Source organism: Oryx dammah, unplaced genomic scaffold, assembly GCF_014754425.2.
Source record: "Oryx dammah isolate SB20612 unplaced genomic scaffold, SCBI_Odam_1.1 HiC_scaffold_29, whole genome shotgun sequence".
NCBI lineage: Eukaryota > Metazoa > Chordata > Mammalia > Artiodactyla > Bovidae > Oryx > Oryx dammah.
In genome coordinates this window covers 35,794,334-35,809,108 of record NW_024070213.1, presented here as the reverse complement: position 1 = coordinate 35,809,108, position 14,775 = coordinate 35,794,334, and positions in this window count along the sequence as shown.

Genomic DNA, 14,775 nt, shown 5'->3' with positions numbered 1-14,775 from the left:
GTATCATCAGTAGTCATGTATGGATGTGAGAGTTGGACTATAAAGAAAGCTGAGCACTGAAGAATTGATGCTTTTGAACGGTGGTGTTGGAGAAGACTTTTGAGAATCCCTTGGACAGCAAGGAGATCAAACCAGTCCATCCTGAAGGAGATCAGTCCTGAGTGTTCATTGGAAGGACTGATGTTGAATCTGAAACTCCAATACTTTGGCTACCTGATGCAAAGAGCTGACTCACTTGAAAAGACCCTGATGCTGGGAAAGATTGAGGGCAGGAGGAGAAGGGGACTATAGCAGATGAGATGGTTGGATGGCATCACTGACTCAATGGACATGAGTTTGAGTAAACTCTAGGAATTGGTGATGGACAGGGAGGCCTGGCATGCTGCAGTCCATGGGATCACAAAAAGTCAGACTCAACTGAGCAACTGAACTGAACTGAACTGAACTGAAACAACTAGAAGTCTGAGGTCAGTCTGGGTGGTATAGGCTGGAGGTACCCATCACCATGGGGCTCAGTACATGGCTTAAGGACAGAGAAAAACCACAAAGCACAGAGAGGTTGAGCAATAGACCCAAAGTCCCAGAATTAGGAAGTGGAAGCACTAGGATTGGTATGGAGGTTGATACACTCCCACTAGCACTGAGGAGTCCTCCCACATTTCCATCGAGTCTGACAGCTTCCAAAAATGCCCTCAGGCTCCAGTCATCTGTTTAAAATGTCCTTTCATGTCGATGTATGGCAAAACCAATACAATATTGTAAAGTAATTAACCACCAATTAAAATAAATAAAAACAGAATTGTAAAGTAAAATTAAATATAAATAAATAAATAAAATAAATTTAAAAAATAAAATAAATAAATTTATATTAAAAATAAATGAATAAAATGTCCCTGTCCGCAGTAGACCATGAGCAGAAATTACTTCGTGACGGGTTTGGGTGATACTGGTAGGTCTTGGCCAATTGGGTGGGTTAATGACAACTAATACAGTTAAGCTTATGAAATGGAAAGGTCATGAACTAGTAAGTTTGCCAGAAAACTGCAGAGAAGTTGGGGAGAACCATTTTGCCTCAGCAGAGAAACTGAGACCTGTGGTTTCTGGGTGAGAGAAGTCAGTATGTCTTCAGTGTGAACAAGTTCTGAAAAAAAAAAAAAAAGAAAAGAAAAATCTACCCACCTGGGTTGAACCTGCTCATGGCAGAACAACTGCATTGCATGGAGACATTTCCTGTGAAAAGTGGTACATAAAAGCGCTCTTATGAGAGAGAAAATTCAAGAGAAATGAAATGACTAAAATAAGCCCGTTTTACATTAAAGAAGTGACGCTCTAATGATAGCCTTTTAGTATTTATTTCTAATTAACTTTTTGTTTTCTTCTTGGAAAAACTGGGCAACAAGCTAAGTACATTCCCCCCTCTTTTTTTTTTTTTTTGCTTGTGCTGGGTCTTCATTGCTGCAGGCTTTTCTCTAGTTGCAGTGAGCAGTGTCTACTCTCTAGTGCTCAGGCTTCACACTGAGGTGGCTTCTCATTGCAGAGCATCGGCTCTGGTGAAGTGGACTTCAGTAGCTACGGCGCATGGGCTCAGTATTTGTGACTACTGGGCTCTAGTGCCATGTGGAATCTTCCCAGATCAGGGATCGAATCCATGTCTCCTGCATTGGCAGGTAGATTATTTACCACTGAGCCCCTTGGGGAGCCTCTAAAGTATACTTAATGTAAGCCAGAGGATGGCTTCTGTGAAGAAAAAGAATGAAGCTGGGAAAGAGGGAAGAGGCCCAGGGTGATGCATTAAGAGGCACAGAGTGTAAGAAAAATATCAGCTTTCCTTATGTAATTTAGCAACAGAATTGTATAGGTGTAATGGGTCACTATGGCTTGGCGTTACCTCTGTAATTTAAGAAAGAAAAGCAGTCTTAAGCAGATGGAGCAGTTTTCTGATAGAACTCTGTGAAAAGTAAATCAAAAGTACTCAGCTTATAATCAAACCAAATGTTATAGACCCAGAGAACACTCTTTCCTACTAGACATTTTTCTCTCCTACTATTTGTTCACAGGTTGTTCTGGTAAAATTCTATTCTATTAAGCTATTTGAAATGTGAAATTGGCTTTAGGTAAGCAATCTTTATTTATCATAAAGATGAAATATAATTGCCTTAATTTTTATTCTTTCCTGAATTTGGCTATTTTTGGCATCTGATCCCATCATTTCATGGCAAGTAGAAGGGGAAAAAGTGGAAACAGTGACAGATTTTATTTTCTTGGGCTCCAAAATCACTGTGGCCTGTGACTACAGCCATGAAATTTAAAGACACTTGCTTCTTGGAAGGAAAGCTATGAGAAACATAGACAGTGTATCAAAAGAGCAGAGACATCACTTTGCTGACAAAGGTCTATATAGTCAAAGCTATGGTTTTTCTAGTAGTCGTGTATGTATGTAAGAGTTGGACCATAAAGAATGCTGAGCACTGAAGAATTGATGCTTTTGAACTGTGTTGCTGGAGAAGACTCTTGAGAGTCCCTTGGACTGCAAGGAGATCCAACCAGTCAATCCTTAAGGAAATCAACTCTGAATATTCATTGGAAGGACTGATGGTGAAGCTGAAGTTCTAATCCTTTGGCCACCTAATGTGAAGAGCTGACTCATTGGAAAAGATTCTGATACTGGGAAAGATTGAGGGCAGGAGAAGAGGGTGACAGAGGATGAGATGGTTGGGTGACATCACCGATTCAATGGACTTGAGTTTGAGCAAATTCTGAGAAATGGTGATGGACAGGGAAGCCTGGCGTACTGCAGTTCATGGGGTCACAAAGAGTCAGACACGACTGAGCAACTGAACAACTGGAGAAACAAGGTTGGGGTATATACCACAGCTGTCTTCCCTCTTGGTGACCCATATCATATGGAATAAACATTAGAGTTGTTTTGAAAATTTTTAATGGACAAACTCAGGAAAGACCTGGACACATCAGGGAAACATTTCAGTTCAATGGAAGGAAGATCCGTTCAACCTGAAACGGGTTCCCTTGAGAGTCACTGAGTTTTATTTAGCTGGAGACTCTCATGCATGGACTCTGATTTATGTAAAGTCAAGGCAAGCATATGCAGAGTACTGAGCCGGATAAATTTCAGTGCCCCTCCCATATTCCGATGACTAAATGTCTATCCCTTCTTGAGGAAAGGAAAGAGAAATATAGCCAGAGCATAAAAGTCCATGAGCAAATAAAGCCTTTGTAATGGTCTGAATGGGCTGTGTTGATGACTGACAGATTAATGGTGGAATAATTTCCGCTGTTTGTCCTGTAATGAGTGTTTGTACCTTGGGTTTACAACAAAATTCTCACCCTGTGAACTTTTCCAGCTGGATTTCAAAGAAAGGAAATGGTTTTGCTTAAATGACAATTAACAGAATTCCTTCTCATTAATTTTTTTCTGTATTATTTTTATCACAGGCAAATAGGGAGCTATTTGTTTCAGTTATAATCCTAAAATCTTGTAAGTTCAAGATAAGACTTTACATCCAATTTATTTACACAGCTTATGATTTTCTGAATGCTTAAACTTTTTATGGATCTTTTTCTTCTGAACACAGAAATATGAAATTTATTTCTACCTAGCAGCATCCTTACATCCCCTCACAGAAAAGTATTTTTGTATTAATTTATTCATTTTCCATCTTATAAATGGGAATTTTTCTAAACAGTTTCCCCTCTCTTTCTTTAATTAGTTAACGTTTTCCTCTCTATTTTAACCTTTCATTCTCTCCCACTTCTTACCTCTTCTTCATTCCAGTTCATTGAGGAAAAAAAGAAGCATTGCTCTCTGGTCATCCCTGGAAAATCCTAGGAACACATCTATTTCTGCACCCATCTTCTTCCTCTTTCCTTCCCTTTCAGTGAAAAAATGTTTCTCCTTTAAAAAAAAATTAAAGGCAATGTTCAATGAAGCTAAAAGAAGGGCTTGATTCTATGTTTGTGAAGAATCACATGTCATGGTGAAGAAAACTTGATCATTTACAGGCAATTAATGAGAGTGAGGCTTTTTTTTTTTCCCATAAAAAGAGGAAAATGAAATGATTTCAGAATTCCTAGTGAGCTATCTAAAATTTGGTTGCATTTAGCTTATGACATTGAGACAATCAGTCCACAAACATTTATTGCCCTTTTCCTTATTGTACACAGTAAACAATTTTATGTTTGGAGGCAGATGTACTCAAGAACGCGCAGAGGACCTGAATAAACATTTTTCCATAGAAGACATGCAGATGGCCAACAGGCACATGAAAGGATGTTCTGCATCATTAATCATCAAGGAAATGCAAATCAAAACCACAATGAGATATCACTTCGCACCTGTCAGAATGGCTATTACCAAAAAGAATGCAAATAACAAGTGATAGCAAGGATGTGGAAAAAAGGAAATCTTTAACACTGTTGGGGGAAATGTAAATTGGTGTAGCCGCGATAGAAAAAACAGCATGGAGATTACTCAAAACACTCAGAATAGAACTACCATATCATCCAGCAATTCCACTTCTGGGTATATATCAGAAGAAAACAAGACACTAATCAGAAAAGATATATGGACCTTTATGTTCATTGCAGCATTGTTTTCAATAGCCAAGATACAGAACCAACCTAAGGGACCATTAAGAGACATTGAATGAATATAAAGTATGAATATAAACTATGTTGTAAAAAAGAAAACAGGAAATTAGCAAGTTATACAATATTATTAACTAAACTACAGATTTTGTTCAAATTTCACAAAATTTTATGCTAGTGTCCACTATATGTTTTCCTACCTTAGTCAAGACTCCACACTGTATTTAATTACGTTGAGCAGTTTCAGCTGTGTGCAAAAAATTTTGGTAAATTCTCTTTTCATTTTTATTCTATTACAAATATTTGCTAAATTTCCTTGTTATGGCTTCTTAGATACATCCATCATTTGAAAGTGGACGTTTAATTTCCAAATACATGCGATTTTGTTTAAAGTATCTTCGATATTAATTTCTCACTTTTCATTTCATTTAAATGTTTTCTTCTCTGCAATCACCCTCTGTGCTTTTTTCAGTCTTCTAACTTTACTGAGGTTTTTAATGGCTAAGTCAAAGATCTCTCTTGGTAAATGTCACATTGCACTTGAGAATATATGGGCCTATTTTTAAATATCTTTTGATACTGATTTCTAACATAATTCCACAGTGATAAAGGAACAGATTCTGTATGATTTCAATAACTTAAGCCCATGGTACTTTTGAACCTTGTTTTATGTCCTTGGATCTGTTCCAGCATCTCCACTTTACAGTCCATAGGAACTTGAATAGAATTTGTAGCCTACTATTGTGTGAAAACTAGACAGATTTTAATTATGTGGAATTGATTCACAGTGCTTGTCAGGTCTACTATATCCTTTTACTTCTCTGTATATTCATTCTATTCATTTTTGAGAGTTTGATATTGAAACGCCAACTAAAAATCTAAATTTATCTACTTAAAAAATAATTGGGATATATAGTGAAACTATATGTAAACTTGTTCTGTATTTTCCAGTTATAGTGTCCTATAAATGAGTTATCATACTTCCATAATTTTTAAAAATATATTAAAAAAGGAAAAAAGAGATGAATGAATAAAGAAGTGGTATATATAGACAATGGAATATTAATCAGCCATAAAAAAACAATGAAATATTTCCATTTGTGACAACATGGATGGAGCTAGAGGGTATTAATACTCAGTGAAATAAGTTAGAGAAAGATAAATATTATATGATTTCACTTGTATGTAAAATCTAAAAACAAATCAAATCACCAAACAACAAAACAAAAACAGAGCCTATAGCTATAACCTATAGTCTATAGAAGTGAGAACAAACAGGGTGGTTGCCAGAGAGGAAAGGCAGTTGGGAGAGGAAAGAAAGAGGTGAGTGAGACCAAGAGGTACAAACTTGCAGTTGGAAAAATAATTGAGTCACAGGTATGAAGCATACAGTGTGGGAATATAGTCAAGGACTATGTAATATCTTTTTATGGTGACATATTGTAACTAGACTTCATATGATCATTTTGAAATGTATAGAATGTATTATGTGCCAGGAACTAACATAGTATTTATTGTTGGTCAATTATGTTTCAAAAGTAGAGAAGCAGGCAAACTCATAGAAAAAGAGATCAGGTCTGCGGTTACCAGAAGCAGATGTTGCGGGGGAGGGCAAACTGGATGAAGGCAGTCAAAAAGCACAGACTTCTAGTTACAGGATAAATAAGTACTACCAATGTGATGCACAACATGACCAAGATAATCAATGCTTCTCTACATTATAAATGAAAGTTCTTAAAGAGAATAAATCTTAAGATTTCTCATCACAAGCAAAAATATTTTTCTTTTCTCTAATTTTGTATTTAATTGAAATAATAGATGTTCACTAAACGTATTGTAATCATTTCATGATATATGTAAGTCAAGTCATTATGGTGTACACTTCAAACTTATACAGTGCTGCATGGCAATTATACCTCTATAAAACTGGCAAAAAAAAAAAAAAACCAACAAGAAAAGAAACTGTTAAGAAATGATTGGTCTTAGGAAGTTAATATCATTCTACTACCCTTATGTCTGCTACCCACAGGACATTTCATTCATTTTTGCGACAGTTTGTGATGACTCTAAACATGAAGAGATAGTGTCTTTTATAAAAAATCTTTTAATTTCTCCACACCTCCATCCAATCCATTATCATGTCCTTTGATTCAAACTTTCAGACAATTTTAAATGAGCCCCTTTCTCTTCATCTCTACCACCCCCACTAGAGTTCACATCAATATTATTTTTTGCCTGTGCTACCACACGGAGCTTTCTTACTAGTGGCCCTACTTTATTTCTTGCTTCCCTTGAGTCTTTTCTTCGTGCAGCAGCCAGAGCTGTCTTATCTCAAATGCTGCTGATCAATAGGACTAAAACCTGTCTATTGGACAAAGAGGTATAAATGTCTAGGCAGGTAGATATAGAATTCGGAATTAAACTTGGAGTGGAAAACCTGTAAGTGAAGGTAGACTCAAAAGAGAAGAGGCCCAGTGTTTAAGCCCTGGGACACAATATTGTTTCGCTGCGTCAGATATACTGAGGCACCTGCAATCAGTGACGTGTCAGTACAAGGAAAACCAAGAGAAGGTGGTATCCCTGAAGGCAACGGAAGCAAAGAGATCAAAGAGGAGGGAGTCGACCACTGTGCAAAATGTTGATGATAGGAGAAATAAGATGAGGACGGAGAACCACTGATTTAGCATCATGGAGGTCACAGGCGATGTTGATGAGAGTAGTTTCAGTGGATTCATGGGGGCAAAGCCAAAGCACTCAAAAGAGAATGGGAGGAGGACTTCCCTGGTGGTCCAGGGGTTAAGAATCCATCTGCCACTGCAGAGGACGTGGATTCCTTCCCTGGTCTGGGAAGACCGCACATGCCTCAGAGCAACCAAACCTGTGCACCACAACTGCTGAGCCCACACTCTAGAGGCCACATGCTGCAGCTGCTTCACCTGGAGCCCATGAATATGCCAACAAGAGGGGCCACGGCAGGAAGAAGTCTGAGTGCCATGACAAACAGTAGCCCCCATTCACGGCAGGCAGAGAAAGACCGCAGCAACGAAGACCCAGTGCAGCCACACATGAATAAAATTTAGAAAGAGAGAGAGAACGGGAGGAGACAAATTGGAGAATGAGACTACGCACAGCTCTGTTCAGGAGGTTTTCTGTAAGGGGATTAGCTGCCATCAGGGTGAGCTCATAACAACGGAGCAGGGGACACAGGAAATGGCAGAGGTGTGCCAGCAGGTGCTTGTGGAGCTTCTGTCTCAATTGTTTCCATTTCCTCACGAGCTGGGAGACAAGGCTCCATCAGGAAGACAGTCAGAGCTGGGGAGTAGCTGTGGTATTTGAGGAAGGATGAGAAGGTGTGAGCAGTCATACAGAGGAGTGGAAGAGGGATGGAATTAAGAAAATGTGTTCTGACGGCCTCACTCCCTGGAAGTCCAGTAGTTACGATTTTAACACCAAAAATATTTTGTATTTGGGGTATAGCCGATTAATAATGTTGTGATAGTTTCAGGTGAACAGTGAAGGGACTCAGCCATACATATCCAGTAGTTGTGATTCTAGAATGGGACTGGTCGGTGAGGGTTTGCATTTTTCTCTAGTGATATTAGTTAGCAGTGCAGGTTGCAGCAAGCTGGGATATTAGATTTAGCCAGAGTTGCAGTTGTCTAGGTGAATAATACAGAGAGAGAAGACAAAGAAAATTGAAATAGTCATGTGTGATGATGACAGTGGACCCTAAGCCAGCTGAGTAATGAAGGAAAATAGGGCCTGTGAGAGGCGGGTTCCCATGTAAAAGTGGTGGATCAGCGGGATCTTAGCAGGCTGAAAGATGGCGGAATTAGGGTCGTTACAAAAACAGGAAGCAGATGGTAGTGAGAGTAGCTGCTTGAGATTAAAGTTTATGTCTGTAATTACTATTGGTAATGATAAGGATCCACAACATGGTCACAGAGTGAGCAGATGAAGCAGAGAGGAAAAATTGGGGTTAAGTTAGAGACCAGGATGTGAGAAAGATCTTTTATATAGATACTGAAAGTGTTAGGAGTTATGCCTGAAGTGTTGGCAAGAGTAATAGTGAGCCAGAAGGTAAATCTGCAGAAAATTAAAAGGATGACTCAGTAGTCTATAGGTGACTGTGATAAAGATTCAGTTCAGTTCAGTCGCTGTCATGTCCGACTCTTTGTGATCCCATGGACTGCAGCATGCCAGGCCTCCCTGTCCATCATCAACTCTCAGAGTTTAGTCAAACTCATGCCCATTGAGTCCGTGATGCCATCCAACCATCCCATCCTCTGTCATCTCCTTCTCCTCCCACCTTCACTCCTTCCCAGCATCAGAGTCTTTTCAAATGAGTCAGCTCTTTGCATCAGGTGGCCAAAGTATTGGAGTTTCAGCTTCAACATTAGTCCTTCCAATGGACACTCAGGACTGATCTCCTTTAGGATGGACTGGTTGGATCTCCTTGCAGTCCAAGGGACTCTCAAGAGTCTCCTCCAACACCACAGTTCAAAAGCATCAATTCTTCTGCACTCAGCTTTCTTTATAGTCCAACTCTCAACATCCATACATGACTACAGGAAAAACCATAGCCTTGACCTTTGTTGGCAAATAATGTCTCTGCTTTTTAATATGCTGTCTAGGTTGGTCATAACTCTCCTTCCAAGGAGGAAGCATCTTTTAATTTCATGACTGCAGTTACCATCTGTAGTGATTTTGGAACCCAGAAAAATAAAGTCTGCCACATAGAATATTCAAACCTGAGTACCAAAGAACAGTAAAACCAAAACTATAATGCTGGAATATAATAGAGCTCATAAAAGAAGCACAAAATGTTATGACCACAGTTCTCATATTTTAGCAAGCATCAGAATACTTACATGATTTGTTAAAATACAGATTGCTGGGCCCCACCCCTTAGAGTTTCTCATATAGTAAGTCTGGGGGGGGGCAGTCCAGTGATTTGCATTTCTAACAAGTTCCCAGCACATTTCAAAAATGAACTTGGTATGGAAATTTAGAATAAGGAGGGATTTCTTCTGGCTGGAAAGTTCAAGGATGATTCGTGAAGAATATTCTGTATTTCTTTGCATAATTTTGGAAACAACAGAGTTTGACATCATCAAATACCATATGTTTGGTATAAAGAAGAGAAGTCATAATTTTCAGTCACATATTTACCTGCTCTGCTTGTCAGAGGAACTAGGAAACATGGCTCCTTCATTTTTCTACACTTTATCAACATTTTGCACACCACATGCTAAGTCTCTTCAGTCCTGTCTGACTCTTTGCCACCCTATGAACCGTAGCCCACCAGGCTCCTCTGTCCAAGGGATTCTCCAGGCAAGAATACTGGAGTGGGTTGCTGTGCTCTCCTCCGGGGAATCTTTCCAATCCAGGGATCAAACCCGTGTCTCTTTATGTCTCCTATGTTGGCCTGCAGGTTCTTTACCACTAGTGCCACTAGGGAAGCCTCCCAAATGTATGCAATGTTGTATGCCAATTATATCTCAGTAAACTAGAGAGAAAAATAAAACTGCATTGTCCACAGCGAATTTGATTCTCATCAAGACTCCATCTGATGGATGACCAGAAAAAAAACTGACTTCAATCCATTCTGTTTAAACTTTGATATGTTGTTGATTAGTTGCTAAGTCGTGTCTGATTCTTTTGTGACTCCATGGACTGTAGCCCGCCAGGCTCCTCTGTTCATGGGATTTCCCAAGTGAGAATACTGGAGTGGGTTGCTATTCCCTTCCCCAAGGAATCTTCCTGATCCATGTCTTCTGAATTGGCAGGCAGAGTCTTCTTCTTCATTTTTTTTTGATTTATTTATTTATTTTAATTGGAGGCTAATTACTTTACAATATTATGGTGGTTTTTACCATACAGCAACACGAATCAGCCATGGGTGTATGTGTGTCCCCCATCCTGAGCAACTCTCCCACCTCCCTCCCCATCCCATCCCTCTGGGTTGTGGCAGGCAGATTCTTTACCACTGAACCACCAGGGAAGCCCCAACTTTGATCTAGTTTCATAAATTCAAGCAATCCCTGTAAGTCAGTATTTAATATTTTGGGGTGAAATGTTTGGCCTTTCGGATTTCACCTGGTGGAATGTGGTTTTGTGACCTCGTGGCTGTGGGGGGATGGGGTTCCGCTCTGTGCTCTGGCTTCTCTCTTCTCTGCGGTGAAACCTCTTGTCTGGCAGGCTGCTGCTCGCTCTGCTGACATTCTTGGCTGAGGTCTGTGCTGGTGTCACTGAGCTTGATCTGAGCCCAGTCATTCTCTTTCACCAAGCTGGCGTTTGCTTGCTTGCCGTGGTCCCCTCTGAGTTTCTGCCCTGTCTCCTATCTGGCCACTGGCCTGGTGGGTTATGGATCATCTCCCCCTTCACCAAGACGGGGTGGGATGTGTGACGGAGGCCCTGTGGCAACCTCACTGGGTCCCCATTCATGTGACTTCACAGTCTAACCCTTGGGATCCTCACTTTGGGTCCCATCTCTACACTGGGCTTCCCTGCTGGCTCAGGAGGTAAAGAATCTGCCTGCAGTGCAGGAAACCTGGGTTAGATCCCTGGGTCAGGAAGATCCACTAGAGAAGGGAATGGCAATCCACTCCAATATTCTTGCCTAGAGAATCCCATGGACAGAGGAGCCTGGTAGGCTACAGTCCACGGGGTCGCAAAGAGGAGGACAGGACTGAGTGACTAACACTTTCACACTTTCTACCACATGGGAGTAAAAGTAAATTTGGGGGTCTGCTGTCTGTCTCCCCTCTCTGCCCAATGACACTGACTCACCACTTTTTCTCTAACATGGCACTCTGCCGCCCTCGTTTAGCATGGGAATTGCCTGAGAGGGAGCCTCCTTCTGGAACTCTAACTGGAAGCAGAGCCTGACCCCGACTCTGCCCTCAGCATTGCCCTCCGACTAGCCTCCCTGCATCTTCCTGTCTCTAACGCCCCAGACTGAGGAGATCAGAGCATCTCACCCACCTCCCTCGCCCCCTTTCTTGTCTATTCCTTTGCTGTACTTAGGCATCAGAGGAGTGCTCTCCACCCCTCTTCATATTTGAATATCCTTGAAATTGGGTCTTAGAATTCATATCATGTCCTTAGTTTAATTAGCAGAATTTTTTCTTTCTTGGTGGTGTAATGGTGCTCCTTACAATCAACGTTGTCTTAGATTCTAAAATACTGCCTCTCTTTATTTCTCCTGTATCACATTCTTCTATTTCCACTTTATTGTCACAACTGAGCACACTGGTGTCACTAAAGGTATCGTCCCTACTCTGTGGCAGGTATTATTTGTTGAAAGGGAAATAACGAATTCAATAAATTCCTTCTCCACCATTCTGGATTTTTACCTATTGTCTTGATCAAGAAACCCAAAACATGCCCTTCTACCTCTGAAGTGAAGTGAAGTGAAGTCGCTCAGTCATGTCCGACTCTTTGTAACCCTGTGGACTGTAGCCTACCATGCTCCTCTGTCCATGGGATTTTCTAGGCAAGAGTACTGGAGTGGGTTGCCATCTCCTTCTCCAGAGGATCTTCCCGACCCAGGGATCAAACCCAGGTCTCCAGCATTGTAAGCAAGACACATTACCGTCTGAGCCACCAGGGAAGTACCTCTAGTATGATTAAAATCCAGGGCTTGGTCTCTGAGATGAAGACAGCATTGAAATCTGATTATGGAGTGGGGAATAAAATGTATCTGTTTAACAGTTGCAAAATAAATGTGATACCTGTTACACATTTGAATATCAAAGCAAAAGTTACTTTTATAAAGGTATTATTGATAATGATGGTAACAGTTTGATGCTTATGGTAGTTTTTCAATAGTTTAATTGCTAATAGTGATAACTAATTTTCTATTGTTGGAAAGTATTTGTTTAGGTTGGGCCCTCTTTAAATTCAATTTTGTATTAGAGTATAATTGATTTAAAATATTGTGTTAGTTTCTGCGGTATAGCAAAATGATTATACATATATGTATTCTTTTAATTTCTTTATCATTATGGTTTATTACAGGATATTGAATGTAATAGCCTTGTGCTATACAGTAGGACCTTGTTGCTTATCTATTTTATATATAGTGGTTTGTATACGCTAATCCCAAACTCCTAATTTATCCCTCCCCCACCCCCTCTCCCTTTTGATAACCATACGTTTGTTTTATATGTCTGTTAGTCCTTCTGTTTTGTGGATAAGTTCATTTGTGTCATATTTTAGATTCCACATATAAATGATATCATATGGTATTTGTCTTTCTGTTTCTGACTTACTTTACTTAGCATGATAATCTCTAGATAAAGCATTTGAGAAACAGGGCAAATAAAAATTTACTTATGATGGAAATATGATAATATCTACTGTTTAGTAAGAAAATGTAGTTTCCAAATGGTTTGAATAGCATGATCTTTTCTATTGTTAATCTTATTTTCTGTTTTATACTATAAGCATGATTTATTTGTATATTCTTCTGAAGATCAAGCATAGTTTCTGTTACCACAAAAAAGATTCTAATGTGATAATGAGATCAGAGTGAGAAGGTTATGATTTAATTCCTGATTTATGAAAAAATCACCTGATTTATCTGGTCCTTAGCTTTTGTCACCTGTAAAATGAGAAAAAGATGATATTCATCTAGGTGTGGAGGGCTATCAAGTCTGGGGGTGCTCTGTTTGCAAAATCAATAGGAAAACTGAGCTCAAAAGAGAAAGTGAAAACAGAAACTTAAGCTTAAACTCAAGTATTTGACTATTTCATTATAGTGTGAATTATCCAGAGGATTGCATTAGTTCTCTGCCTCATTTTGCATTGTTAGTAAACATCATCAGAAACACCTACAAATGTTTTAACTTCTTCACCTATAAAAGCTTAAGAAATTAAAAAATATTAACTGAAAAATATACATATGTGAATAGTCACCTTCTGATTGTTATCTTAGGTTTATTAAGATTTATTAATACTGATGATTCAGTCATTTCTCATAATCAGATTGAATGATATAAAGTTTGTAGTCATGGATCATGGCTTCTTTTCTCTCAGGCACACCTTCTGATTCTATGATACATTTTGGAGTATGAATTATGTTGAACAAACTGACAAATATGGAGTTTTCTGTTCTTTGAAATATGCAAGTATTACAGCAAAATAAAATAATTTTCATTTTAAGGTTAGTGATGACATGTTACATATCTGCCGGGAATATAGATTTAATCCTTACACAGTTGTCACAAATTTATACAGCATTTTTCTTCAGATTATATAAAGTTTAATACTACAGTCTTTGGGATTGTACTAAATTGAGAATAGATAGATGTTTTTTTGCTTATAAATCCAATTTGAGAATTTCTCTAACCCAGAATGAAGATGAAAAATCTAAAGGTGTGCTATTTGATATTCTCATTACAAATTGAGGGACTGATAAAAAAATGAACAAAATGCAACTTATTTTCCTGAAAATGTTACCAAAGAAACAAGTTCTTGTTGTCTATTAATATACACCACAGTTTTTTCACATTTACTAATACCCTCCCTATTTTCAGACATAATTTTTTACATTGTCTCCTTTTATTCACTGTATCTAGCTCAACTAGAGAAATGATTTTTAAAATTGTAAAAAGTGTTAAAATACATGTTAAATGATAAAGTTGTTTTAAGCAGTCATTGTACAAGTGGTTAGGCCAAGAGAATTTCGTTATGAGAATTCATATTAAATATTAATGTTTAGATGGTTAAATCTCTATTTTATAAGCAGATCATGTTATTGAGGGGAGAAGGAAATGGCAACCCAGTCCCAGGAAAGTACTCTGTCCTGGGAAACCCCGTGGACAGAGGAACCTGGAGGGTTGTAGTCTCTGCAGCTGCTAGTGATTTGGTGACTAAAGTACCACCACCACGTTATCAAAGAGGAGCTGTGGTAGGGAGGGTTTTCTTTCCTGGCCTTCAGAAAGGTGCTGGTCCTGATTCAATGAAAATTGCTAGTGAATAATGGGTAGCTTATGATATGTAGTGTTTGTTGACTTGTAATTACAATTTCCTGCTTTGTTTTGGCACTGCAAATGTCTTAATTATTCACATTAACACACATCAACTTAAAAAAAGCTTAAGAATAGTCAGCTATGTGCCTTCATCTATGTGACAACAATTTTTGTAAAAGTGAGATGAGTTCAG